The 10,811-nt window shown below is 36.2% G+C and overlaps 1 pseudogene; it reads left to right on the top strand.

The window, feature by feature from the left end:
- The first annotated feature begins 1,061 nt into the window (after positions 1–1,061).
- On the top strand, positions 1,062–2,840 carry LOC102764253 (annotated as a pseudogene).
- The last annotated feature ends 7,971 nt before the right edge of the window (positions 2,841–10,811 follow it).

The raw sequence follows: 10,811 nt of genomic DNA, 5'->3' as shown, positions 1-10,811 counted from the left end.
TATAAATTATGATTATAAATTTATATAAATTGTATGTTTAAACAAATTTTATTTTAAATAATATAAATATACAATTAAAATATAATTCATATGAATATATATGATTTACATAAATATATGATATGTCAATAAATATCCTTTCAGTTCTGACATTTAAAGTAAAAAAATAAACAAGTAAAAATAATGTATATTCAGCAGTATAGAGTTTAGTTTTTTCTTTTTTTTAAGTATATTTTTATTGACTTCAGAAAGGAAAGGAGAGGGAGAGATAAAAACATCAATGATGAGAATCATTGATCGGCTGCCTCCTGCAGGCCCCACACTGGGGATCAAGCTTGCAGCCCGGCCATGTGCCCTGACAGGGAATTTAACTGTGACCTCCTGGTTCATAGACCAACACTCAACCACTGAGCCATACAGGTCGGGCTATAGTTTACTTTTACCATTAATCAATCTCAGTGAGTTTGATGATCTGTTAAAAGAATGAATACAGTGCTACAAATAGACACGTTGAAATGGTTGTAGTCACTTCAATAAGTAATTGATATAAGAACTATATTTCCCAGTTTACTTCTACTCTTCACGATATCACATATCTCTGAATTTGCAAAAAAAATATTTTTTATTGATTTCAGAAGGAAAGGGATAGGGACACAGAGAGAGAAATATCAATGGTGAGGGCGAATCATTGATCGGCTGCCTCCTGCAGGCCCCACACTGGGGATCAAGCCTGCAACCAGGCATGTGCCCTTGACCGGAATCGAACCTGGGACCCTTCAGTCCACAGGCAAATGCTCTATCCACTGAGCCCAACCAGCCAGGGCCATATCTCACTTTTCAATGATATATTTGAAACTAGTTATATGAGATTTGAAGAAGTTACAACTGGTGATACATATTGAAATGTATCATAAAACAAATCAGGGGCAAAATGAAAACTTAATGCCATCTATTTTTACACCTTTTAAAGGCTAATCTTGTCTGCATTTTGTTTGCAAACAGGTAAAATAGAGATGTGTGCTTGCTGTCAGAGCTGTGAATAGCTCTGCAAGGGAGAACTGATGGAGCGCAAGAAGCCTGGGAAGATCCGGAAGGCTGCTGAAGAGGCAGCGGAGGACCACCAAGGGAGGCGTGCACCTAAAAGACAGCGCGGCGAAAGAGGTGGCATTGCTGCACTCAGGGAGGATGTTTGTCAGAACTGCGAAAAAGAGGGTTCGTTGCTGGTGTGTGAGGGTCGATGTCATGGGGCTTTTCACTTAGAGTGCCTGGGGTTACCGAAGGTGTCCAGGAGGAAATTTATTTGCAATGAATGTCGTTCAGGGACCCACACATGTTTTTCTTGTAAACAAAGTGGAGCAGGCGTTAAGAGGTGCCTTCTGCCCTTGTGTGGAAAGTTTTATCATGAAAATTGTGTCCAGAAATACCCACCTACTGTCATGCAGGACAGGGGCTTTCGTTGCCCACGCCATTCATGTATAACGTGCCAATCTGCTAATCCAACTAGCATTTGTGCATCCAGAAACCACCTAATGAGGTGCGTGCGCTGCCCCGTGGCATACCATGACAATGACTGTTGTCTGGCTGCTGGGTCAAAAATCCTGACACCTAATAGTATCATCTGCCCTAATCATTTTACACCTAGGCCAGGCTGCAAAGATCATGAACAGGTCAACGTTAGATGGTGTTTTGTCTGTTCAGGGGGAGGCAGCCTTCTGTGCTGTGAGGCTTGCCCTGCTTCTTTTCACTTGAAATGCGTGGGCATTGACTTCCCTCAAGGCAAGTGGTATTGTAACAACTGCAGGGCTGGTAAAAAGCCACATTACACAGAGCTTGTTTGGGTCAAATTTGGCCATCGCAGGTGGTGGCCTGCTGAGATCTGCCATCCTCAAGCTGTGCCTCCCAGTATTAATAGCATGGAACATGAAATCGGGGAATTCCCCGTGTTCTTCTTCGGCTCCAAGGACTATGCGTGGACCCATCAGGCCAGAGTCTTCCCCTACTCGGAGCAGGACCTAACTAGGGCCAAGTTCTGTAGGGGAAGACCTGGCATCTATAAGGAAGCACTGCGGGAGGCAGCAGCGAGGTTTGCAGAGTTAAAAGCACAAAAAGAACTAAGACAGGTACAGGAAGAACAAAAGAACGATAAGAAGCCAGCACCTTATAAACATATAAAGAGGAACCGTCCTGTTGGTCGGGCACAGATCTTCACCGTCGACCTGTCGGAAATCCCCCAATGTAATTGCTGGGCAAATGATGAAAATCCCTGTGGGATATACTCGGACTGTATCAACCGTATGCTCTTCTATGAATGCCACCCCGCAGTATGTCCAGCCGGAGAACGCTGCCAAAACCAGTGCTTTGTTAAGCGCCAGTACCCAGAGGTGGAAATTTTTCGCACATTGGAGAGGGGCTGGGGTCTTCGAGCCAAAACAGATATTCAAAAGGGTGAATTTGTGAGTGAGTACGTGGGAGAACTGATAGATGATGTGGAATGCAGGGCTCGAATCCATCAGGCCCAAGAACAAGGTGTCACTAATTTTTACATGCTCACTTTAGATAGAGATAGAGTAATCGATGCAGGGCCAAGGGGTAATTATAGTCGCTTTATGAATCATTGCTGCGATCCCAACTGTGAAACGCAGAAGTGGTCTGTGAAAGGAGATACCCGTGTTGGCCTATTTGCCCTGTGTGACATTAAAGCAGGCACAGAACTTACTTTCAACTACAACTTACAGAGTCTTGGGAGTGGAAAGGCCATTTGCAGATGTGGAGCCCCAAATTGCAGTGGCTTTTTGGGCGTAAGTCCGAAGACAATTTCCAAACATTCGCATCAGAAATAGTGACGTGATCCTCTCACTGAATCTTTATTTTAAGAAGATGTCTCTGAAATAATGACAGCGAATATTTGTCAGGGCCACTGACAATTTGCTAAATTAGCATTCTGATGATCAGTTGAGTAACACCAGAGAGGATCTTTGAATATTGTTAAAACGTTTTGAGACATATAACTTCTAACTGGGGATAACTTCTTAGCTAAACATCATTTAACATCATAATCTGTGAAGTGGGTTACTTGCCACGTTTTTATTGGTTTCAGCTGATCTTACCAAATTTCCTAATAAGCTGCGTAATATAACACTGTGAATAAACAAAGGAGCCTTAATCTTAAAAAAACAACACCAAAAATCAAAAACAACTGTGAAGCAGCTAAGATTTTTATCCTTGCAAGCTAATAGCCAGCCACAGTTTTATGGATGCTTGCAGAATACATGAGGCTTTTAGGTAAGAGCAAAAGAACTTTATCTTTCATAGCAATGGCCATAGGCGGAGTGTCTATATGTTCTCACACTGGTTACCCAAACTCTAGGAATCACAGTGATATCAAGATGGACAAGTGACACCAGATCATGCAGTGAATTGGATTGCAGGAGAGGAACCCTGTGCTTCAGGAATTTTAAATATGTATAATGGCCAATGAGCATGGCTTTCCTCCGCTCTGGAGAATATATATATAATCTTCCAAGGCTTGCTACACACAAGAAGTCCTTGAAAAAATTGTCTGGAACAAGTGCCTCAAAAGTGAAAAAAATACAAGCAACCCATGGAGAAATGTCCCCTAATCATTACATAGTCTATTTAATAGTTAAAGTCATTTGTATAACTGATTATCTCCTAGAATTGGACTTTTAGTGAAATAATATGAATGGTTTTACTTGGGGGAAAAACAACACCCTTACAAAAATGTATTGTCTCCCTTAATTCATTTTTTTAACTATTCCATCTGGTGCATAGTTCATTGGGAGAAAATAACAGTGAGGTACAAATTAAAATCTACATAAGCAAATTGCTGTCAGGTATTATGTTGAAATGACTATTTACTGACAAAATGTACTCACTATTGTAAAGCTTATTCCAGAAGAGAATTTCTTCAAACCTAAGACACATGAAAAAGGATCCTTTGTTTTTCCATTTTGAATCTCAAAATAAAATATTCTGTGAAAATACCCGTGCCCCTGAGTAGAATTAATCAAAGACACAAAGGACAGATGGGTGAATATAATGAAAGCTGTAGGGTTGGGGAAAAAAATCTTATTTTCTCTTACATTTTACACACATTTACCTTTAGTATGTAAAAGGTAGATGAACTCAATTATTCTAACCCAAAGGTCCTAAGCTTTTTAATGGCACAATAATAAAAATTCATTCCCTTCTCTAATGAAACATATTTTATAGTCTCAAATATACTATGAATAAGGAATCTGTGATATGTAATAATAAACAAATCCTTACCAAGATACTGGTAATGGAGGTTTTTTTAAGTATCAAATATAAAATTAGATTTAAAGATTTAACATTCTAAGCACTGTGATAATCGCCTTACAAAAATCTGAAGAGTGGTCATTACCTTAGAATTCAAAAGAAAATGCCTCTACTTGCATTTTTGAATTCACTGGTGTTTTCACACATAGATTTTCTTGTCAAGGAGGTAGGGGGTGGTTTTGGATTAAATAGTTTTTAAATCAACTCAAATCACAGATACACACAAAACTGCTAAAAAAATCTTCTGGTTATTATATCACTTATCAGAATGTGTTGAAGTTATGTTTCAAAACCAAATATAGTCATATTAAAACTGCTTATAAAATAGTCCAAAACATATCAGCTCTGCCTCTAAAAATTCATGAGTGTAAAAATAAAAACACTGGATATGCCACGTGAAGTTGAAGGTCCCTTATGATTAGTTTCTATTTCTTGATACAAGTTTATAAACATGCCAATAATTCCTGCATTCCATTAAAAATCTTTCTTATCAACGGGCAATAGTGACAAGAATACAAAAGTTCACATTTTAAAAAGATGAATCTGAATTTCTCCTTCACACTGACAGGAACGCAGGCAGTGACTGGAGTTGCATCAACCCTTCCCAACTGTCTCAAAAAATGTGTGCACTGTTACAATAAAAACGGTTCACCAGCTGTTTATGTAAAAATTATTTGACGAAAAACAAGCATGGCCATATGGCACTCCAGCTCTGCTGTGGGAGCATGAAGAATAATTTTGTAGACTATAGCACATAATGGTCATGCTAAGTAGGGTGTCAACCATTGCAGGCACATTACATTAATAGTTAATCTGTCCTTTTATCCTCTAAGTACTTACATTTCTTAACAGCTTGTAGTTTGGAAGCAACAACTCACTGATTAAGAATTAAAATTTTGGAAATGATAAAGTATTTGATGCAATATGGACACACACCATATTCACTCCATAATTCAAGATATTGTTTAAATAATACACTAATTGGATGATAGGAATGAGATAGGAGTGCTGGTTCTCATTTCTAACTAGAGGTTCCAAAAATATGAATGGGTTGAAAGTGCTACACCATTAATTTAGAAGAAAAAATAATTAGAAGAGGCACTTCATATAAAAACCAAACTAACATACACACTTGTACTTTCACAGTGTAAGAATTGTACCTTACACATATTTGTATTATTTGAAATATCTATTGCTCTGTCTTGCACATAGGAAGCATGTAATAAATATTTGCTGAATAGAACATACTTTGGGGAAAAAAAGAATTATAAATGCCACCAGCAGACTCTTGAATTCTTAAGTTTATTTACAACTTCAGGAATACATCAGGGAATAACTCTCATCCATTACATAGATTGCATAGTTAAATGATGTTTATTAGCTTATGAAATTCCAATATTTTATTCTCAACATTAATTTTCCTTTTTGAGTTGTTTACATATTGGGGGCTAAACTCAACTAAAAAATAAAACTGAATTGTTTAACAATCATTCAACAAATCAGAGTACTTAATTTAAGATCCTGGAAAAGAAGGTGGAAACCAAAATAGAGACGAAAAACCCCGGATTAAAATCCAGTCATTCACATTTGTAAGTTTTGGTCGATACCCTGACAAAAAGATGTTCATTGACATGTGGCTCTTTCATTAATAACTTTAAAATGTCAACTGACTGTCATGGTGACATTAATAACTGAGAAGAAACCACAGCAGATACAGTTCTGTAAGAAAAATGTTGCAGACATACCATCTTTTCTAAAACACTTATCCTCTGTGGTTTTCATGGTTCATTTGATACACGAGTGCCTAGTTTAAACTCATGATCTATGTAGTTCCTCCATATCAATTCCAAGACAAAGATGTAAATCTTTTATTTCTGAGACTTGGAAATGCACATTAAAGAATTTCAGAGTGGTGCCCAGCCAGTGTGGCTCCGTGGTTGAGCATCAATGAGGAGGTCACAGTTCACTTCCTGATAGGGCATATGCAGGGGTTGTGGGATTGATCCCCAGTGTGGGGTGTGCAGGAGACAGCTGATCAATGATTCTCTCTTTTCAATGACTAGAGGCCCAGCACGTGAAATCACACGCGGTAGCCTGCCACTGCTCGCTGCATTCTTCTCTCTCATCATTGATGATATATATATAATTTCTATCTCCCTTTCTCTCTGAAATCATAAAAATATATTTTAAAAAATAGAGTTTCAGAGTGGTAATGATTTCCTTGTTTACAAATGACAAACACAATTGGTGTGTAGGTGATTATGTTTCAAGGGACATTGGAAGAAGACTACAAACTCTAAAACGGATATATAGCCAGTTCATGGGATGTAACAATCATAAGGGTGAGTTATGAAAGTAACTTGAAAATTATTTGTGGAAACAGTCTTTAAGTTGGTATAGACACAAATTAGTGAGACCTCATAGCTTAATAATTGAATGATGGGACAATTAAATACTGGAACCACAGAAGTGCCAACACTTTAGTCAATGACAGTCGCAGTGGAGCAAAGCTCACAAGATTGGGAGAGATTCTAAGATATAATATTATTATCCTTTTATGATATTAATGTTTAAGAAATATTAGTTTTTAGTTGAATTTGTTTTATATGTTACACAAAATCTATCAAAAGGGCAGTTTTTCCAGGAATGCACACCTTTTATTGATTTTTACTGTGGCATGTGATTAAAGTAATTGATTTTTATTACTTTAAAAAAATGGGCTTTTTTAGAACAAGAAAATCTAATGCTCATTTGTTGACTATCCGTAGTAATATTTTTAGTAAAATGTTAGATATATATGTTAATGGAAGGGAGTGGGTCTCATCTCCCCTGGTTGCTAGTGGGACTGGGGTTCTTGGGATACCACTGGAATAAGCATTTCAGGAGGCCCCAACAGGAGAATGAGAAATGGTAAGAAAGCTTTATTTCCATGGAATTACACCCCTGGGTTTTCAAAGTGCCATTTCCCTTAGTTTAGTCATAGAAGAAGTGTAGCTGGGGCTTCAGTAAAGCTAAAATCAGAGCCAATGTTCAGAGTTTCCTTTCCATATTGGAGCAGAGTCCAGTTCAGCATCAGACAACTGAGCTTGTGTTTCCTACTGTAGTCCATTAGTCCATTGTGTGTGGGGTCCATATTGCCATAGGCCATACAGGCAAATGCAAGGAAGCAGGAGCAAAAGAGCCCCACAAGCCAAGTGTCACAAGCCAAGAGAGCAAACTCCTTTGTTTAGGAGATTATGTATTCAAAACTTTCAAGCACTTGCAGTGGCCATGACCATTCTAACCAATGATTTCTGTTCCTGGGTGTGACTGACAGATAAGTGCCTTTCCTATGCCAACCCAACTTTATAGGGCATGTGTCTATCTTGTTTCTTTGTTGGATTCTTTCCCCCAGTGCTTTATAATACTGGAAAAACAAATATGCCAATACGTTAGTCAATGACAGTTGCAATGGATTGGGAGAAATTGGGAGAGATTCTAAGACATAGCATTATTATCCTTCTACGATACTGATGTTTAAGAAATATTTGTTCTAAGGGAGGTGGCAGGGAATAGGCTGGTAGTTTCCTGGTGAAGCTGCCCAAATGACATGCCTGTAATGTCTGGCCTTACCCCTTTGCTTTTTTTCTGTTATTAATACCTAGCTAATTACAGCAGTATCACATATATACTTAGGATTTCAAGGGTACACATAATTTTTGAGAAAGCAACAGTATGAATATTGAGATACATGCTCACACAGAGTGGATATGGATAGTGTGAAATAACAGATTATGGTAATTGGTGAATTAAAATGCTACTTTGTGAAAAAGAATCAACTGGTATTAGCAAATAAGAATACATTTGAGGAGGAGTTGGGATTTTCTAAATTTATGAACATATATATAACTATTACTTTAAAAATAGTTATTATATGCTATTCATATATTAAAACTAAGCACGTTTATTTTAAGAATTGTCCAAAGAAAAATAAAAACCACCCATAATTTCCTATCAAGAGATAACCTGTATAGTTATATTTTTAAAAGTTTGTTCGAAGTATTTTAAATTTTAAATTTTCTATAATATTTATGGCAGACACTATCCCCATTTATATTTTTAATTTGTAGATAAATCTATTGTATTTATCATTAAATATGATTTCTGATTTGGAATCATATTATAAAAATTGTACTCTCTCCCAAATGATCTTCAATATTCTTCCACTTTTTTAACCTTTAAATTCATAATATGTTTATAAGGCAGAAACATAAACAGCTGATCTAGAGTTTGGGTTTTGACTGAAAACTTTTTCATGCAGTGACATTTTTGTTGCTGCTGTTGCTTTAGTTTGCTAGTGTGTGTGCGTGTGCGTGTGTGTGTGTGTGTGTGTTTATATACTTATATAATGTACGTAAAAGCAAAAGAAAAGTTAATTAATCATACATACAGCTTGGTGTATTTTCACAAACTGAACACATTCATGTTACCATCATCCAGATCAAGAAAAAGAAACACACACACACACACACACACACACACACACACACACACACAGAAAAAGAAAAGAAAAAGAAACACACACACAAGAGAGAAAAAAGAAAGAAAAAGAAGCACAGCAGAGACAGTGCTGTGAAAAGTGTTGCAGACATGCCATCTGCTTTAAGGGCCATTTCCTATTATTCTCCTGCTGTACTCTGTCTCAGGTGACTGAGCCCCAAAATTACATTGCCCATGCTCCCTCACTCCTTTAAAAACATAACTACGCTGTAGCTGGTTTGGCTCAGTGGATAGAGCATCGGCCTGCAGACTGAAGGGGTCTCGGGTTCGATTCTGATCAAGGGCATATGCTTGGGTTGTGGGCTCGATCCCCAGAAGGGGCACATGCAGGAAGCAGTTGATCAATGACTCTCTCTCATCATCGATGTCTCTATCTCTATCTCTCTGTCCCTCTCCCTCTCTGAAATCAATAAAAATACATTTAAAAAATGAAAAAACACACACATAACGACTATTCTAACATTTAAGTTTTCTAAAATATACATTTCCAGTTTTTTAACTTTATATAAGTTGAAGCAATGAAAATGATTGCTTTTCATATGATTATTGACCGTTTGGATATCCTCTTTTTTAAAGTCTTTATTCATGTCTTTTGCCTATTTTTCTATTGCGTTGTCTCTTTTTTTCTTATTGTTTTATAGAAGTTCTCTATTATTTTCTTGAAAGTTTGTGCTGAACTTTCTCCATTTCTTGACTTATTTTTCAATCTCTTAATAGTGTATCTTGATGCCAACTGTATATCAATCTTAATGCACCCCATTTTACCAGTGTTTTTCACTTTTGATTTTTTTTTGTGTGTGTCCTGTTTAAGTAATTGCTGCCTATCCCATGGTTATGAAGAAGTTCTACCAGATTTTCTCCTAAACACTGTATGTTGTTTAAATCTTCCCAGTTAGATATGCAAATAATCTAAATCTGAATTTTTATTATGTAACTCAGAAACCAAGTTTTATCTTTTTCTGTGTCATACGTATCCAATTGATTCAGGATCTTTTACAAGTAGACACATTTTTCCCTACTGCATTCAGTTATCATAATTCAAGTGACTGTATATACATGGGTCTATTTCAGAACTCTCTAGTCTTTTCCATTGACTTGTTTTGCTATTTTTTTTTGTCAAATACCATACTGTCTTACTTAGTGTAGTTTTGTAATTATTTTTAAAAGGTGGTGGTATAAGTAACTGAGTTTCGCTCTTCTCCAAGATTAACTTGGCTATACTTGGCCCTTCATGTTTCTATACACATTTAGAATCAGCATGTTAATTTCCATTTCCATAAAACAAACTGCAGAAATTCTGATTGGAGTACATTGAATATAATATTCAGTTGGGAGGACTTGCTATCTTTAAAACATGCAATTCTCCAATCAGTGAATATTTCTTTAAATTATCTCAGCTATATTTTTAAGGAAATCTTTTACATATTCTAAATGTATTTCTGGGTATTTTATGTTTTCTGGATGACCTTACAAATGCTTTTATTAATCTCATTTCTACTTGATTATTTAAATAATAATATAGGTGTACAAATAATTTGTTTATGTTCACCTTGTATACCACAATCTTGATAAATTTATTTATTCTAAATAATTTGTCCTATAGATTTTTCTAAAATTGTATGTAAAACCTAACATGGTTATTGATGGTAGATAATAACCATTTAATTCTTTTTTTGACTCCTTATGTCTTAATATATGTATATACATATATATATATATGTGTTCCTGCCTCATTTCCCTGGCTGGGGTGGCCTTAAAAATGCTAAATAAAAGTGATGACAATGTTATTAATAGGCATATTTGTCTTTTTTCTTATCTCAAAGAGAATTCTTTCAATATTTCACTATTAACTAGATGTTTGCTCTAGGAATTGAGATCCTCTTTATTGAAATCAAAGAATTCACCTTTTAAAAATTGTTTTAATTAATAATGACTTAATTTTTGTCAAGTAC

Source organism: Myotis davidii, unplaced genomic scaffold (genome assembly GCF_000327345.1).
Source record: "Myotis davidii unplaced genomic scaffold, ASM32734v1 scaffold1497, whole genome shotgun sequence".
Lineage (NCBI taxonomy): Eukaryota > Metazoa > Chordata > Mammalia > Chiroptera > Vespertilionidae > Myotis > Myotis davidii.
This window is presented reverse-complemented; position numbering and strand designations above follow the sequence as displayed.